A 15,751-nucleotide genomic window follows, 5' to 3' on the forward strand; every position below is an offset into this window, starting at 1 on the left:
TATATATATATAAATTATCTCAATTTTTGAAGTATATAATTCTCACAGAGGATAATTGCAGCGTTATATGTAATTTTTTATTAGTAAATAACAATCATGACTATTTTTTGACAAAGTGCAGAAAAAGAAATAAAGGAGTAAATATTGTTAGTTCTCGGAGATCTCGGATACAGAAAGATATTTCTATGAACTACTTTTTTTCTCGTTTAAATGTAGAGTTTTGAAGGAAAAAAAAGAATCATGAAGTAAGAATATTCATTAAATTTTATATACAGAAACGAAGTTGTTGTTTTTATACAAGTAAGTAGTATTAATATTTGAATTACTAAGACATAACGTTTTCTATGAGTTGTTTGACACTTAGCAAATTGTTCTTTGTCCCATAGATGTTAAAATAAACCAATAATACCAAGCGCTGCTAAAGTTCAGTAATTCATCTTAACTTCTTGATGAATATCTCTTTAGAGATAAAGCAGATGGGAAATAGTAGGATATCAAGAAGGAAAATATGGATAAAATCAAGAGATATTTCCAGCTATCCACATTAATCTTTCAAAACTCGAGAATTCTGCAAAAGTTATGAAAAGAACCCATCTTGTTGATTAGGAATTCTATTTTTCACGCATTCCCTAGAGTAATTTTGGATCAAAATGATTAAATTCTTATCCGAGATGTGATAATATTAAACAGTTTTTGTTAAAATATATCTTGAAACATTATCTAAATTGGAGCTAATATGGAGTAGTATTTTTTGAGGAAACGTAGTGATATGGTTATTATGTGATAATATACTGATATGCTAATTCATTTATAAGATAAAGGCCAACATAATTTTTATATAATTCAAATCTGTTGCCTTTTTTATACTGCAACATAATAATGTTAAACGTTTTGGAATTGAAATGTTTAATTATGCATCGATTCAAAGTAATAGAATTATGATAATGAACTATCAACGGAATATAGAGCCCATCTTGTTCTTTAAGAATTCTATTGCTCACATATTTTCTAGAATGTTTTTGGATGGTGGTAATGCAGAGTCACGAAGTGATGAATCCGTAGCTAAGTGAGTCTATAAATGTTTAAAATTAGAATGAAAGTTTTAATTTACTACTGTTAAATTTCAGTTAGATTTTTTTTAAACATTTATATACCTTAAGCAAGTGAATCAGAGATTTATTTTCAAAACTAGGTATTTTGCAACTCTTTCATCATTTTAAAATGATGTTTCGGATCTTTTAATTTTTGGGAACTGCCCTAAGTGTTCCATGTCAACACGCTTAGTTTCGTAAGTAAATTCTAAGATAATAAATGAATGCATACCATATTCTTAAGGAAAAATATTGTCTGTTAATACGAATTTAATTACTGATATGTTTGCTAATGAGTATTACTTATTATTTAAAAGAATATATTTGATATTTTTTTGCTCAATTTTATTGAGCTTGCGTAATTTTAAAATCATTTAATGACTCGCGATATTAATTTTTTTTTGCAAGTTCCATAACAGACTTATTGATGAGCATTGCATATTCCATTTGTTTACATGGTAGATAGTTTATTGCTAAGCAGGTGAATAATTTTTAAAATTTAAAAAAAAATGCAAATTAGAAAAAAAAACTAGCAAGAGCAACATAAACAATGATGGTTACGTAAAATAAGACTATTAATTAATTAATAACCTTATTTGATTAATTTTCTTAATTACTAAACTGAATCGTTATAATTTGCGATAGATACATTATGTATAAATTAATTATTATACTGTTAATTGTATTTTTCAATTTAATTTTTTTTACAGATAAAGAGAAATGGTCTGTTATTGACTGATTGAAATATTTGGGCTGCAAATTCATTATCTTACCTGGCAGGTATGATTTTTTGGTTACTTACTTATTTTAAAAGTTAGGTAATGTTCTAGTTATCTTTGAAGTTCTAAGCTTGTTCTTAAAGTTTCAAACATACTTTGAAAATTTGTTAACTCATAGTAATGTGGCAAAAAACAAGTTTCATTTGATAATTGTAATCATTGCAACATAGAGCTCTTTTTGATACACACTCCCTGGAGTAACCTTGAACCAAAATGATTAAAACTTACTATAAATGTGGTAATATTACGCTGTTATTGTCAATTTATATCCTAAGGTTAGCATCCGTAAAACTTTTTCAAGTTTTTTTTTAAATTTATTTTTTTGGTATTTTTTAACTTTATGTCAACTATTACATGATTTTCACAATTTGAATTAAGCGCTGTGTAAATGAAATTCAGCAAAATTCATGTTAAACGCATTGTTGAAGAGTTTGACATTAAAATTTGTATAAGCTGAGGGGGCCATATGCCGGATATTCTATTCGATATGTAACCATAAACTGCATACTTTATGATTCAATAAAAAGTCACACTTAAAAAATAGTACTTTTTCCATTAAAATTTCTTAAATGAGTTTGTTGACATCCTGTAAAATAATTGCACTTCCATTTGATTAACATTTTTATAGTTTTTTTAAGACTTCTTGAGTAATGTTGAGAATTAAAAATTTTTTATGTTAACTCAACTTAAAGTTCAGAGTTAAACAGATTTATTTTTTTCTAAAAATATATTTATCATTGCAATTACTGAATTTACCGATAAACATTTGTTTAATAATTACGTGAGCTGAAAGAACGCTTTCGTTGAAGATAAATTCTTGTAGTACGGATGTTAAATGCTTATAAGATATTTTAATGATAGAATTAGAGTCAAACGGATTTATCTTTTCTAAAAATATATTTTTCATTGCAGTTACTGAATTTACCGCTAAAAATTAAGACTTCATAATTCCTTGAGCTGAAAGAACGATATCGTTCAAAATAAATTCTTGTAGTACGGAAGTTAAATGTTTATAAGATGTGGATTATCACTATTTTACTCCCGACTTTTTTAATTATTGAAGGAAGAAATCATGAGTTGCATCATGGATTATTCAGAGCTAAGCTATAAATCCATTTGACGGGTTATAGTAAATTAATGATAGCTATTGGATATGCACTTCGAGATATAATTTCGAGAAACAATTAGCTGGATTAGTGTAATCAATACGACAATAGTCTGTGTTTACCTAAGGTTAAAACTGCTACCTGTCTACGTGATTAATTGCGGGGTGTTTGTCGGATTTTCTGTCAGATGGATTGCAATTATGCGTCTGTGTAAATGTATCTGCTTCTGTCATGTATAATCGCTTCATAAAACTGTATTCATTTTAGATTCCTGACAGGTATTCAGTCAGTTTTAATTTACGGAAAGAATAAAAGGGCATGGATTGAACTTTATGAATAGGAATTTACAGTTTTGGCGTATTCTCTTAAATCTTCTTTTTTGTCTGAAAGGTATTTTCGTTTGAAATCGGTCAAGTCTTTTTATGTTCTGTTTGGTTGTATTAAAATATTTCTTCAATGCACGATTTTCTCCTTGAATTACAAGAGGAAAATTGGCTATCCCTATTTGATTAAATATCATAAAAAATATTAGATACTACTGGTGAAACATCATCTTCAGGAGTCAATCACGCACCTCATTCATGGTGGTTTTAAAACTAGTCTTCCGGTAAATGAATTTCGTTTAATTTTCGTTCGTTAAAACTACATAAGTTCACTGTAAAATTACTTATTCGGTAAACAGATAAAACCTGTAGTCATTCATACAGATTTTATATGTTGGGTGTTTAGAAATGAAATTCAGATGTTTGAATTCAATGAAAGTTCTGGTAAAAAATTGAAAGAATAATTTTAAGATATAGCCTAATTTTTATGCTTTTATGCAAATAGAGTTTTTGAAATCAATGAACATTAAACTAGAGCAAGGAAACAGTTAAAATAAGTTATAAGTAGGTAGATAGAACTTTATTCAGATTTTTTCATTTGATTTTATCACGGAAAGAGGGCGCCACGCGTCAATTACTAAATTTAATACTATTAGTTATCCAAGATAGTAAATAAAATAGCAAATTAATTCAATAATTATCAGTTTCAAGCTATTTTTTCTTTCCTTGGTGATGTAATAATTAAGATAATTAATCTGTTATTTCAATGTTGTTGAATAAAGAGTTATATTAGCTTTATAACAATTCATGCATTTCATAATTACAAATTTAAAGCATAAAACATTTCCGGTAAAAAATACATACCAATTTTTTAAATAATTGAAATGAATCCTTCCCAACAAAGGAATCTTTGTCCATGTGGTTTTAATGATCTGGAATTCTGCACCGTATTCGTGAGCCCCCTGAATTCTTTTACCCACTTCTTGCGTTCTTTTAAATTTTGAATACTGCTTCGGAGGGTAATAGTAATATTGGAAAAAAATGTTTCAATTTCATTTATAAATGAAGAGACCAGTTTTGCAGGTGAAAAACCAGATACTTTTTGTTAGAAAAAACGTCTTTTGTAGCAATTCTGTTTATTCTAAAAATACCAAGTTATGTAAACGAAAATAGAAGTACGTCAGACATGAGGTTCAGCTCGAGTAGGGGTAAGGATTGTTTTTATGTCTCCTGGTTCACAGACAACGTCAAGAGTTTTTTTACATCAACTGTACAGACGTATATCGTAACCTGTTCTAATGAAAAGGATCTATTATGTACGAAGATTTTACAAAAAATTTCTTAAACGTATTTTTTCTTTTTAAAGAAAATTTGCGGCAATTTTGTTGCCAGAAATTTTGTGTAGTATCATGGAAATTTTTTTTAGTGTAAGTGTACTCCATTTTACGAAGGTATTTTGAATCTTTTATTTAAATTTAATCAATTTTATTTTTATTCTTGGTTTCATTTATTAATTTACATGTTTATGACCCACACCTATTATTCGTTGTTCTAAAGCTTATTAAAATTTAAATGCATATCCTGATATTTTTAACTACAAGGTTTGAGATTGATCACATAAATAAAGAAATCAAAGACTTCTTCTTAAAAACAGAGTTTGGCTAGTTTGATTCTGATAATATAAAAAATCTTAATGTATAAAAAATTCTTAATACATAAAAATATCAGATCTGACTAAATTTGTCTACATATTATTTCTACATATTATGTATGTTATTTCGGTGTATTATTATTTAACAGTTTGCCTCTCAGGACAACCTTTGTTCGATTTCAAACAAAATTACACGGCTTCTTGGTTGTGTAAAGAAGGTAATAAGTTCGGTTAAAATGGGCAACAAAAAGAATGTGAAAAGAATGTATTAAATAAATTATTATTTATTGCCTTTATGTTTGAAAACAATAATTTTTTATAAGTTCACAATCAAATTTGAAATATGTACGATTATAAACTGTATTAAAAAGCAACTTTTCCCCAGAGATGTAAATATTTTTTTAACTACCCAGAAAAATTGTGTTGCTATTTTTGAAGCAACGTCTTCGAATAATTAATGTATGCCAAAACTGAAAGCATGAATGCAATGGTTGTATGTTCTTTCTTAAAGTTGAAAAAAAAAAAGAAGAAAAACCAAAATTAGGGTTAATAATTCATGATCTTTTTTTCAACGCAGAAGGAGAATTGACATGTTTTCAGTTTTCATTCTTTTAAACATGAGTTGTGCAAAATAAAGAAAAACTCTTCACTATCTGTCATGAAAGTTTTTTTTCTTTGTACTTCAAAGAAGAAAAGGAATTTAGAAAATACTACATTTCTAAGTCTATCTTACAAGTGAATAAATAGTCTGGGGAAAATAAATCGAAACTCTAAGCAATATAATGGTAAGCAACTGTGAAATGATTAATGTTAGTTCTCTGTCTTTTGATGAATTTTTTGATAAAAGCCATTTTAGTTCTTTTGAAAGCATTTATTTGAAGAATCTGTGATGGGTTAAGTTAACAATACATAAAGGAGCACTGGATGAAAATGGTTTTGCTGTTTAATATCCCTGATAATATAATCATAAGTTTAAACATTTATCTTTGAAAAATATGTACATCCTTACTGACTTGTTGGGGCATTACTAACACTTTTCTCGTTCGTTAAACTATAGGCTTTGTTTTCTATTATGTAATTTATATCTGACTTTTAAATAAATGACCGTGTCAACATTAAATAAAGGAGAAAAGAAGGAAAAACATTATTACAATAGAATTTATCCATTATTTTCTTACTTGCCCTTTTGTTTTACAATAAAATAAAAATATTTTTAAACACATTTAAAATGTTTGAAGTATAAAAATAGGCAGATTTGGTTTGGTTGTTAACATCTCTCTAGATCTAATAAGATATTGGTGACGGTTTAATATTCATTTTTAATGATGATTTAAAAGAACTACTGGTGCACCCTATATCACCACTATCTAAATTGGAAGGAAGATGGTGGTAGTAATCACCATTCTCTTCAATCCCCCAACAGTTTGTTGACTCTGAAACCACTATGGACACTACATTAAAGTGGATACCGAAATACTCTAATGTAGTGTACGGTTAAAGTGAAGCTCAATCATAGATCCAACTTTTGCTCAGAAAATGAAATTTTATCTTAAATTCTAATTGTATCTAATTTTATCTTAGGCGAAGTTTTCGCAGTTAACTGCTGCCAAAATACATAAAGTGAAACAAAGCTGATGGTCACTACTGTAAAGGATGTTAGAACTTACTAAAGCGAACATTTTTTGCCATACAGTGTGGAATCGAAAAGCAGAGAACAATGAGCGAAAAATTAACTGCTTGGAAAATAATACTGGCAAATATTAAAGGATAAAGAAACTATGTTGTTAAAAACTTAACAACAAATTCTCAGATGAGAGCTCACTAGAGAAACAGTGAAATATGAAAAAAATGGATAAATATGACATATGAAGCTGACGTCTTCAGGGGGTACCAGCTCCAGAAGTCATAAAAGCAAAACCTTTTCTATCGAGAGAGCACGACAAAAAGTCTAAAATTGCTGTCTCTGCACCCTAAAGGTTTTGCCAAAGTCCAGGAAAAGAATATAATACATAATATAAAATATAAAATACATAAAGCAAATACAGAAGAATTGTTTTCATTCACTGCTGCTTTGCGCGTTTTTCATAGGAAGTATTATTATTTTTAACAGCTTTTAAAATTGTGAATTCTTTTCTTAATTTAATGAGCGATCGCTAGTTACATCTCAGCCTTCATATTGGAGCGGATTACGCAAACGTTGGAGACTTTCTGAACTAAGAACAAAAGTAAGATTAAAAATTTCAGAATAGTTTCTGACTCTATGGGAACACCAAAAAGCTTGGTAACTTTTTCCGTAGCTCTTTGGCAATGATTTCGGTAAACCTATATATAAAATATAGTTTTATTATATGTATATAAATTTGGTAATTACATCATGATACCTTATTAAAGCGTGGCAAAAAACTATTCTTTCGACTTAATTTATATTTCAGTCTTGTATTTACTCAATGTGTGGTCACAAGAACTATATTTTGGAAAATCAAAACTTCTGGTAAACCGTTGCCATAAGAAAGAAAAATTTACTTAACAGAGAGTTTAAATAATGTATATTTATTTTTATTAACCAGCTTTATGTTTTTTTTTCTTTTTTTTTCCATTTTCAGACCAAAAATGCCTTTATTATACAGTACAGTAATTTTACCAAAATTTTTTTCTTTTTGTGGCATTTCACAAACGTGTGCAACTACGATGTACTTCGTTGTCTTGTGATTTGATAAGTGTTTTGGAAACGACGACTTTTTGGTTGTAATTGGTTGTAAAAAATTAATGGTACAGTTAAAAAAATCTGGGCTTGAAACCTTCTGTTAGTAAAAGCAATATTCGTGTAGTGCCCCTAAGCATGTCCCCATTTGCAGCTCCCTCTTTATTTTCGGATCCTACATTGTCTAGTGTAAATTACTTATTTTGGCAGGTTACAGTTTTTAAAAGATTTTAAAATGTAAATTTTGAACAGTCATTACAGAGCATCTAAAATAATTTTTTCGAAAATAAATATTTATTTAAGCATTTTTTAACTGAGGCAGTAGGATAACATCCAATCTCATTCCAAACCATTTACACTTGTTTATGTTCTAATTAAGTATGTGAATTAATGAATTATTAATTATCTTGAATAATTAACCTTGTAATTATAAATTATCTTGAATAATGTATTGAATAATAACTAAATTAATGTTTTACTCTGTTATCTTCTAATAGAACCAAAAGGAATATATTTTATCATGAAGTTTTTTTGCAATAAAATAGTGTTGTACTTGTTTATTTACATTTTCATTTTTTATAATGTGCCCTTTTTTACTGACTTATTTAAATTTGATTTTATTTTAATTTATATGATATTTAATATCCGTCGGACAAAACTGAAAACCTTTATCATAGAAATATTTTGTTAAATTTCCAAAATTTTTTAAACTAATATTTATCATTATACCATAACAACTAAATCATTTTAAACAAAATCATTCTGTAGCATTACTCTTCAATTGAATGGTGCCAAAGAGAAGATTCGAAAGACGCGGATCACTGAAATCTGGCAGAATAAAAGATCTCCATTCAAGCAGATGGTATTCAGAGTTCTATTCACATAAACAGCTTTGGGCGGGATGAACAAATAATTTTCTTAACAATGAGTTTAACAGCCAGTTAGATATTCGGGTTTTAAAGAGATTTCCTGTATTTTTCATACTTCCATGGAACTTTCATTCCTTCTAAGAAAACGAAAGCTAATGATCCATACTCGTCACTGAAAGCATCAATTAATGATCTTGATTTCAACTTATTTTTCGTGTCTGTACCGATAGGATCTTGCAATCGAAATTTTAACCTTTTTTCCACTAGCTAGTATGTATACATTTTAACTATAGCTCCGTGCCCGAAGACAATCCAAGTTATAATCGTTTTTTTGACAGATACAAGTAGTATTTATCGTATTTTTTAATCTTTAAATCAAACTGATATGATTATCAATGAAAATTATGACCATTTTGAACTTATTAGAGCTAGAGAATTCAAATTAGACTGAAGCTCTGTGCTGAGAAACCTGAATTACTGCAAGTAGAATTTATGTTAAAATTATCCCTAATGGAAACTTATCGTCAATCAAAACTCCGACTATAGAGAGTGATTAATTTTCAACTAGAACATTGTTCTGAATAAAAATACAAATCATATCTATTTTCTGAACTCTGCATGAAAAAAAAATCATCGCAATTTCATTGCTAAATTTATCGTCAATCGGAATTTCAGCAGCTAGTTTTGTGCCTGGAGCCCCGGCTCTCTTCTTAAAATCTGGTTCAGTGGAGGCTTTCAAATCGCTTTAGCAAGGCTTACAGGTGAACATATTAAATGTTTGTTCCTTTTCCTTGAAGAAGTAACAGAGATATTCCTCAAGGACTTTCAGTAAATACAACACAATCCTTAAAATCAGGTGTAGCAGACTCTCTAGGATAGCTTTAGCAAGGTTTACAAATGAACATACTAAAAGTTTGTTCCTTTTCCTTGAAGGAGGTACAAAGATATACTTCAAGGACTTTCAGTAAATGCAATACAATCCTTAAAATCAGGTGTAGCAGAGACTCTAGAATCGCTTTAGCAAGGCCTACAAGTTAACATATTAGAAGTTTGTTCCTTTTCCTTGAAGGAGGAACAAAGATATTCCTCAAGGACTTTCAGTAAATACAACACAATCTTTAAAATCAGGTGTAGCAGAGACTCTAGAATCGCTTTAGCAAGGCCTACAAGTTAACATATTAGAAGTTTGTTCCTTTTCCTTGAAGGAGGAACAAAGATATTCTTCAAGGACTTTCAGTAAATACAATACAATCCTTAAAATCAGGTGTAGCAGAGACTTTGGAATTGCTTTAGCAAGTGAGCATAGTAAATGCTTGTTCCTTTTCCTTGAAGGAGGAAAGATACTCATCAAATACTTTCAGTAAATGCTACACATCAAGCTGCACCTAAACATATCTTGCAGAGTCCTAGACTTGGAAAAGATTTTCTACACATCTTTTGATTATAACCGGTTTCATCAACAGCCTTATGGAGTTAATCTGCCTTGTTTAAGTTAGCTCAGAAAGATTAGAAACAACGACATCAACATATTAATTTTAATACTGAAATAATCATATTTACCCGAACACTTCAAACTCTCAATATGAAATTTTATGATTAAATCATCTTCAAGTCCACGTGCAACAACTATCAATAATTAGAATAGTTTATTAAAAAAGGTATTTTTGAAACAATTACATTAAAAGTTAATTAAAATGGCACTAAAACATCTTAAATTAAAGTAACGTTTATTGCTGCGTATGTGATAAAGTTTTTTTATTTTATTTTTACGTTTTTAATAAAGTATATGACTGTTTATTATTTTCTTTTTTTCTTTTTAAGCACGAAATGACTCCCACTGCGAAAGATATTACACAGCTAATTTCGCCTGGAGGTGATTAAAAAAATTAAAAATTGAATTAATGGGGAATTTTACAGCAGAAAATCTTAGAAATTAGTGCGGATGAACTATCGATAAATAGTTTGAACGCATAAAAAGTCATAAATATCTTGATGCAGAGTTTATGTTAACGAGATTCTTTAAAATAAATACGATGGCGAAATTAGTAAGATATATCACGTTCTTTTAAAAGGAACTTAGGAGAATTTTTCTCAGTAATATATTTTATCTTTTTTTAAGTTATATTTTATCTGAAGATAATTTTGTCGTTTTTATTAGTTAAGAAATGTTATAAAATGTTTAATGAGTTAGGGAATATATAATTAGATATTAAAAATAATTAACTTATTATTATATAATATTATATTTTGAAAGATATTTATGTTGTTTTTTAAAAAATGTTTTGCTCTATTATTTCTTGTAATATTTAAGTTTAGGGTACTTTGAAAGCATATCTTATAACCTTTGTTCAAAATCTGTTTTTAACATAAATTTTTTTTAAAAACTACTCTACACAAAGAATAAGAATCATAATTATGGTTAATAAAGCCAAAATATACGGTATTTAAACCATTCATTTGGTAATTTGTCTGTTTATATGGTGATGGTTTTCTGGAAATTCTTTTTGCCAAAATTGCAGTACTTATTACTATACATTTAGTAAAGAATACAAACTAAATAGTAAATTTAACCGAATAAATAGTTTTTATGCCCTGATCTAAGGTATTAAGAAAAAATTACCAATTTTTATAACATTTTATAAAACTATATTTTATTACTAATTTTTTCGAAGCGTTTCAGTAACAATGGCTGAGGTACCGCGAATTTTCACCATATTCTGGTTGTTTTGACCATATTTTTTTTCTCAGTGTAAATTTAGAGAATTTTCACGTTTAGTAAATTATATGCAGAACTACAGATTTTAATAAAATTTCTTGAATATCGGTTGAAATAATACAAATAAAATCAATGATATTTCACTGAGTGTATATTTGTCTCATCTATTTATTGTAAATACAGATATTATACAACCTTTCAGTCAGTCATTTTAAAACAAAATGTTTCAGTTAGTCTATGTGTTTGACAGTTGACAAAAATATTAAAAATTTCTTATAGAATTTTTTTAAAACGGAAAATAGTTAAAAAATATATGAAGTGATAAGTGAAGTAAGTTTATAACTGATAAAGTTAATAAGTGAAGTAAGAATTTTTCTTCTTAAAATTCATATGCTCAAATCTTAATTTTCAATACTTTCATTCTTATACGGTAAATAAAAATCGAAACATTAAATCTTATCGTATTAAAAAATCTCAGTATAGAATGTTTAATCCTTTTTACATTGAATTTTCATTGATAACAATAATACCTTTTCCCGAATTATAAATGTAACTATAATTAAAATATTAAATACTTTACAGTTGAGTGTCATTAGAATTATTCAAACAATTCTTAAACGTGTCCTTACATTTGAAATATCAGCCATTGATATTAAAACGCTCTTTCTATGAATATATCTACTTAGTCACGTTTTGTTTACGTTTCTGTTTGTTTAATAGGGGTCTACGCACTGTGCACAATCAATATTGCAATCTATAGAAGCTGCTCACTGTTTGGTTATGACAGTGAAATAAATCGTTTACATCTATTAGATATAAGATATTGGAATTATTTTATGACATTTATTTATGCGGATTTTAACTTTATATCCCGATATAATTGTATAGATATGTAGAATAATTTGAAATTTGTATAATTTGAAAGAAATATATATATATATATANAGTGCGATTTTGAGCTCCGCCTTTGCTAGAAAATGTCTTAAATATACTAAGTGAAGTTAATAAAATATTTTTTGCCTTCCAACTGCTATCTGCGTGGCCTAACATCACTCACCATGACTGCTACCCTTTCATATATATATATATTTCTGTCTAAATAACGAGAATTATTACTCGTCATTGAACAATTAATTGTTTGCAAATATAACTTTTTTTGCTCCAGAAAAAGTTTAGTGTTAAAAGTAAACAAACATATTTTTTTTTAGTAATTTAATCAAAAATTAAAAGAGGATTGCTTTTTAACGGATAAAATATGTTGTTATATACCAATTGTCCGAAAAATGATCTATGGTTAAAAAAAAACACATTAATGAAAAACGGAAGGAGAGTTTTGTTTAAGAATGTTTTTTTTCTACCAAGTTAGTTGCCAATTTTGTTAGTAAGTTTCGTTTTTGTTGCTAACAGATATCGTTATTGGCATAAAAACTAAGCGAAAACATTTTCTACTGCATGCTAGACTAATCCAACATAAATATTTATAAGGAAGTCAGTAAATTTTGGAATTTTCTTTTGTTGAAAATATTGTGGTTCCTATCTGTCAGCAGAGCCACCTGTTGATAGAATTAATGTAATTTATGTTGAAATTTGGTAAGACAAAAAACTGGTATCCTAATTATACTGCACAAACTGCACATTACTATCTTTTCTCGTTTTTCAATCACTTTTTTTCTACTTAGTTTTGCTTGCAGAACTACGTCTTTTGTGCGCGAAAGACATACTATAATAAGTACTAATAATAAGTACTATAAAATAAACGAAAACTGAAAAATTGTACCAAAAATTAGTGAAAATCAATAAAAAGATGTAAATAAATAAAAAAAAACATAAATAAATTAAAAATGTCAATAAATGAAAAAGTAAATCAATTAAAATTATATGAGAAAATGTCATTTTTTAAATAACGAAAAAGTATACTTGTTATTGATACTTACGTCATTAATTTCATCAGGTTACTATTAGTAACCCCTCCTTAATTTTTTATTAAAAAAACTATTTTTAGAAAAAAAATTATAGTTTTCTCTTAAATTTTTTTGAGTGAAACAATGAAAAAAATTGGTGTCGGAAATAATTTTTTAAAATAAAATCAAACAATTTTATTTCCGTTTATATCTAAAATTATCTGCACATCCAACTTTGATTATGATATACAAACTTGACAAAGTAAAATTATTTCACATCACTAAAAAAACACACTTAAACTTAGAATATATTTTTGTTAATTCTTTTAAGTAATAATATCTTGCGTTTGAATATTTCGAATGTTTAGTTTTGAGTAGAAATGTACTCAAACGCTTGTGAAAATATTAATAAATTCTCGAAAAGGGTAAGCATATGATGGAAAAGATAATTTCCAATTCCATTCTCATCCCACGAAGAAAACGTGGAAGGTAACTTACGAAACCAGAGCACGCTGTTCATTTCCCAGTTATTTGATTACAGGAATATTTTATGAGTTCCTAAAGTTTTGGCAGGTTTTACCTCTTTAATATTTTTATGATTTATCTTGTTGAGAGTTTTAAGAAGAGTTATGTAAATTATAGATAAAATACCTATTCTTATTTTAAAACTTTAAACATAAACTGTAAATTACTAAAATACTGCTTGAAAAATATTCTTTGGAAAGTTTTTCTTGGTAAATGTGAAGAAAAAATAGTATATTTAGAGCTTTTTTTTGATGTTTAAGTATTTACAATTTCAGTAAATTATTGAAACAATTTTAGAATATTAATTTGTTGTTATATTTAACGTTTCTAATTTATGATGTCTTGATGTTAAAAATATTTTCAGTATCACAAACAATAATTTACTTCAAGTATTAAATTCAAAGTAAATTCTTAAAATAATTCTTTTAATTTGTAGAAGAAAGTACTTTTTTTGTAGCTTTAACACTACTGATTTGTTTGAATAGGTAATTAGAAACTACATTATGCACCATTATTATTCAAGATAGCCAGATGAGGCACCCTTATTACAATTCCAAATAAGACAATCTTACGGGAAACGCAGATTTTCATTTGTTTGGCGTAGAAAGGTTGACTAATTAGTTCTTTTTTTAAAACTTAGTAGAAATATTAGTATGCCAAATTTGTTTCCTTACAAATTGAATAAATATACGAGAGAAAATTTAAAAATATCTCATCTTTTTTACTGTAAACCTTGTTTTTGCCTTTTTTTCATTCTAACTTTGAGCAGTCTCTCAAAAGCTACACATTGTTTAGGTTGAAAACTTAATGATACACCAACCTTCACTCTTAAAGTGTTAAACAAAGTATATAAAATCCTGTGTAAATGAACCTTGTTTTGGTGATGATCTTAAAAATCTAAAATAAACCTTGAGAGATACATTTATCCTCGGTTTCAAAACGTTTTTGATTCTTAATTTACGAATGATGATTAATCTTCGATTTCCGAAGGTTTTTCTAACCTTATTTTGAAAAGATAGATTCAATCTCGATATTAAAGGGTTGTTTATGTAAGCTTAATTTGAACCTTCATGTGAATGCGCAAGCTAAAAAAATTAAATTTTACATTGTTTTAAGCTTGAATGGTTCATTTGCTAATTATCATAATAAATCTTGTCGGGTTTTGTGATAAAGGTTGTTGCTGAAATTAAAATCAACCTTACACTGATATCTGGTTTATAGTAAGCACCCTTTATAAAAAAGAAACAAATATTTCAAACAAGTTGGAATATAGATATATTTTACTTGAAGTAAATAAATAAGCAATTGTTTTATTGGCTACGAATGGGCTTATGTGTTTTTTTAATAACCGTTACCTAGCCTTTTCATTCACAGTAACTGTAGTCAATAACTCGTGAAGTTAAATTTTTTTTTTAACGGGACACAAGACATTGATTTCATCTTACTTTCGATAAAATATATTTGTCTAAAAAGTAGAGAGAATTTATGTTTAATGTTTAAAGTTAATATTTTTAGTATATAAAATAAATTTTAATGTATAAAATACAAAACAAAATCTAAAATATCTACAAAAGTATACAACAGATATCTACAACAGATAGATGTATTTGTAAAATAATTTTACTGAAATTGTTTATTAATCACCCTGCACCTGAAGTTTTTGATAATTTGTAATGATTTCAGATTTCTAAGAATTACTTTGCTGAAATAATCCTTACAGAACTTTTATTTGTGGTTTAAAACGATAGACGATGAGATGATATTATTTTTTAACTTTCTAATTGCTTTATATTTTATACAATTTGAAGGATTTATTAACAGAGATTTCTTAAATTACTTTAATATAAATACCTTTCGAAATTAAGTCAAACATTTACCCTATTTGTATAGCAATGTTGCATAAGGTCAAATAAAACAAATTCTAAAATTTGAAAATAACATGTTTCGTATCTCCTTTAAATAAGAATTTAAATAATTTTTAAATTTGTTAAGAAATAGTTTAACATTCTAGGTATAAATCGAGCAAGGCTAAACATTTTTTACTGCATACCAGATTTATGATTTTATATTTAACTGAGTGAAACAAGGT

The 15,751-nt window shown here is 27.4% G+C and overlaps 1 protein-coding gene across 2 annotated transcripts in view; it reads left to right on the forward strand.

Annotated features, from left to right (window-relative positions):
* Positions 1 to 15,751, forward strand: part of LOC107440232 (metabotropic glutamate receptor 1-like) — a 251,769-nt gene that overhangs the window by 182,547 nt on the left and 53,471 nt on the right. For both annotated transcript variants that reach the window (XM_071181257.1, XM_043046352.2), the window contains one exon: positions 1,802 to 1,871. The gene's annotated coding sequence lies outside the window, so the exon portion shown is untranslated. The remainder of the gene's footprint in view (positions 1 to 1,801; positions 1,872 to 15,751) is intronic.

Source organism: Parasteatoda tepidariorum, chromosome 5 (genome assembly GCF_043381705.1).
Source record: "Parasteatoda tepidariorum isolate YZ-2023 chromosome 5, CAS_Ptep_4.0, whole genome shotgun sequence".
NCBI classification, from domain to species: Eukaryota; Metazoa; Arthropoda; class Arachnida; order Araneae; family Theridiidae; genus Parasteatoda; species Parasteatoda tepidariorum.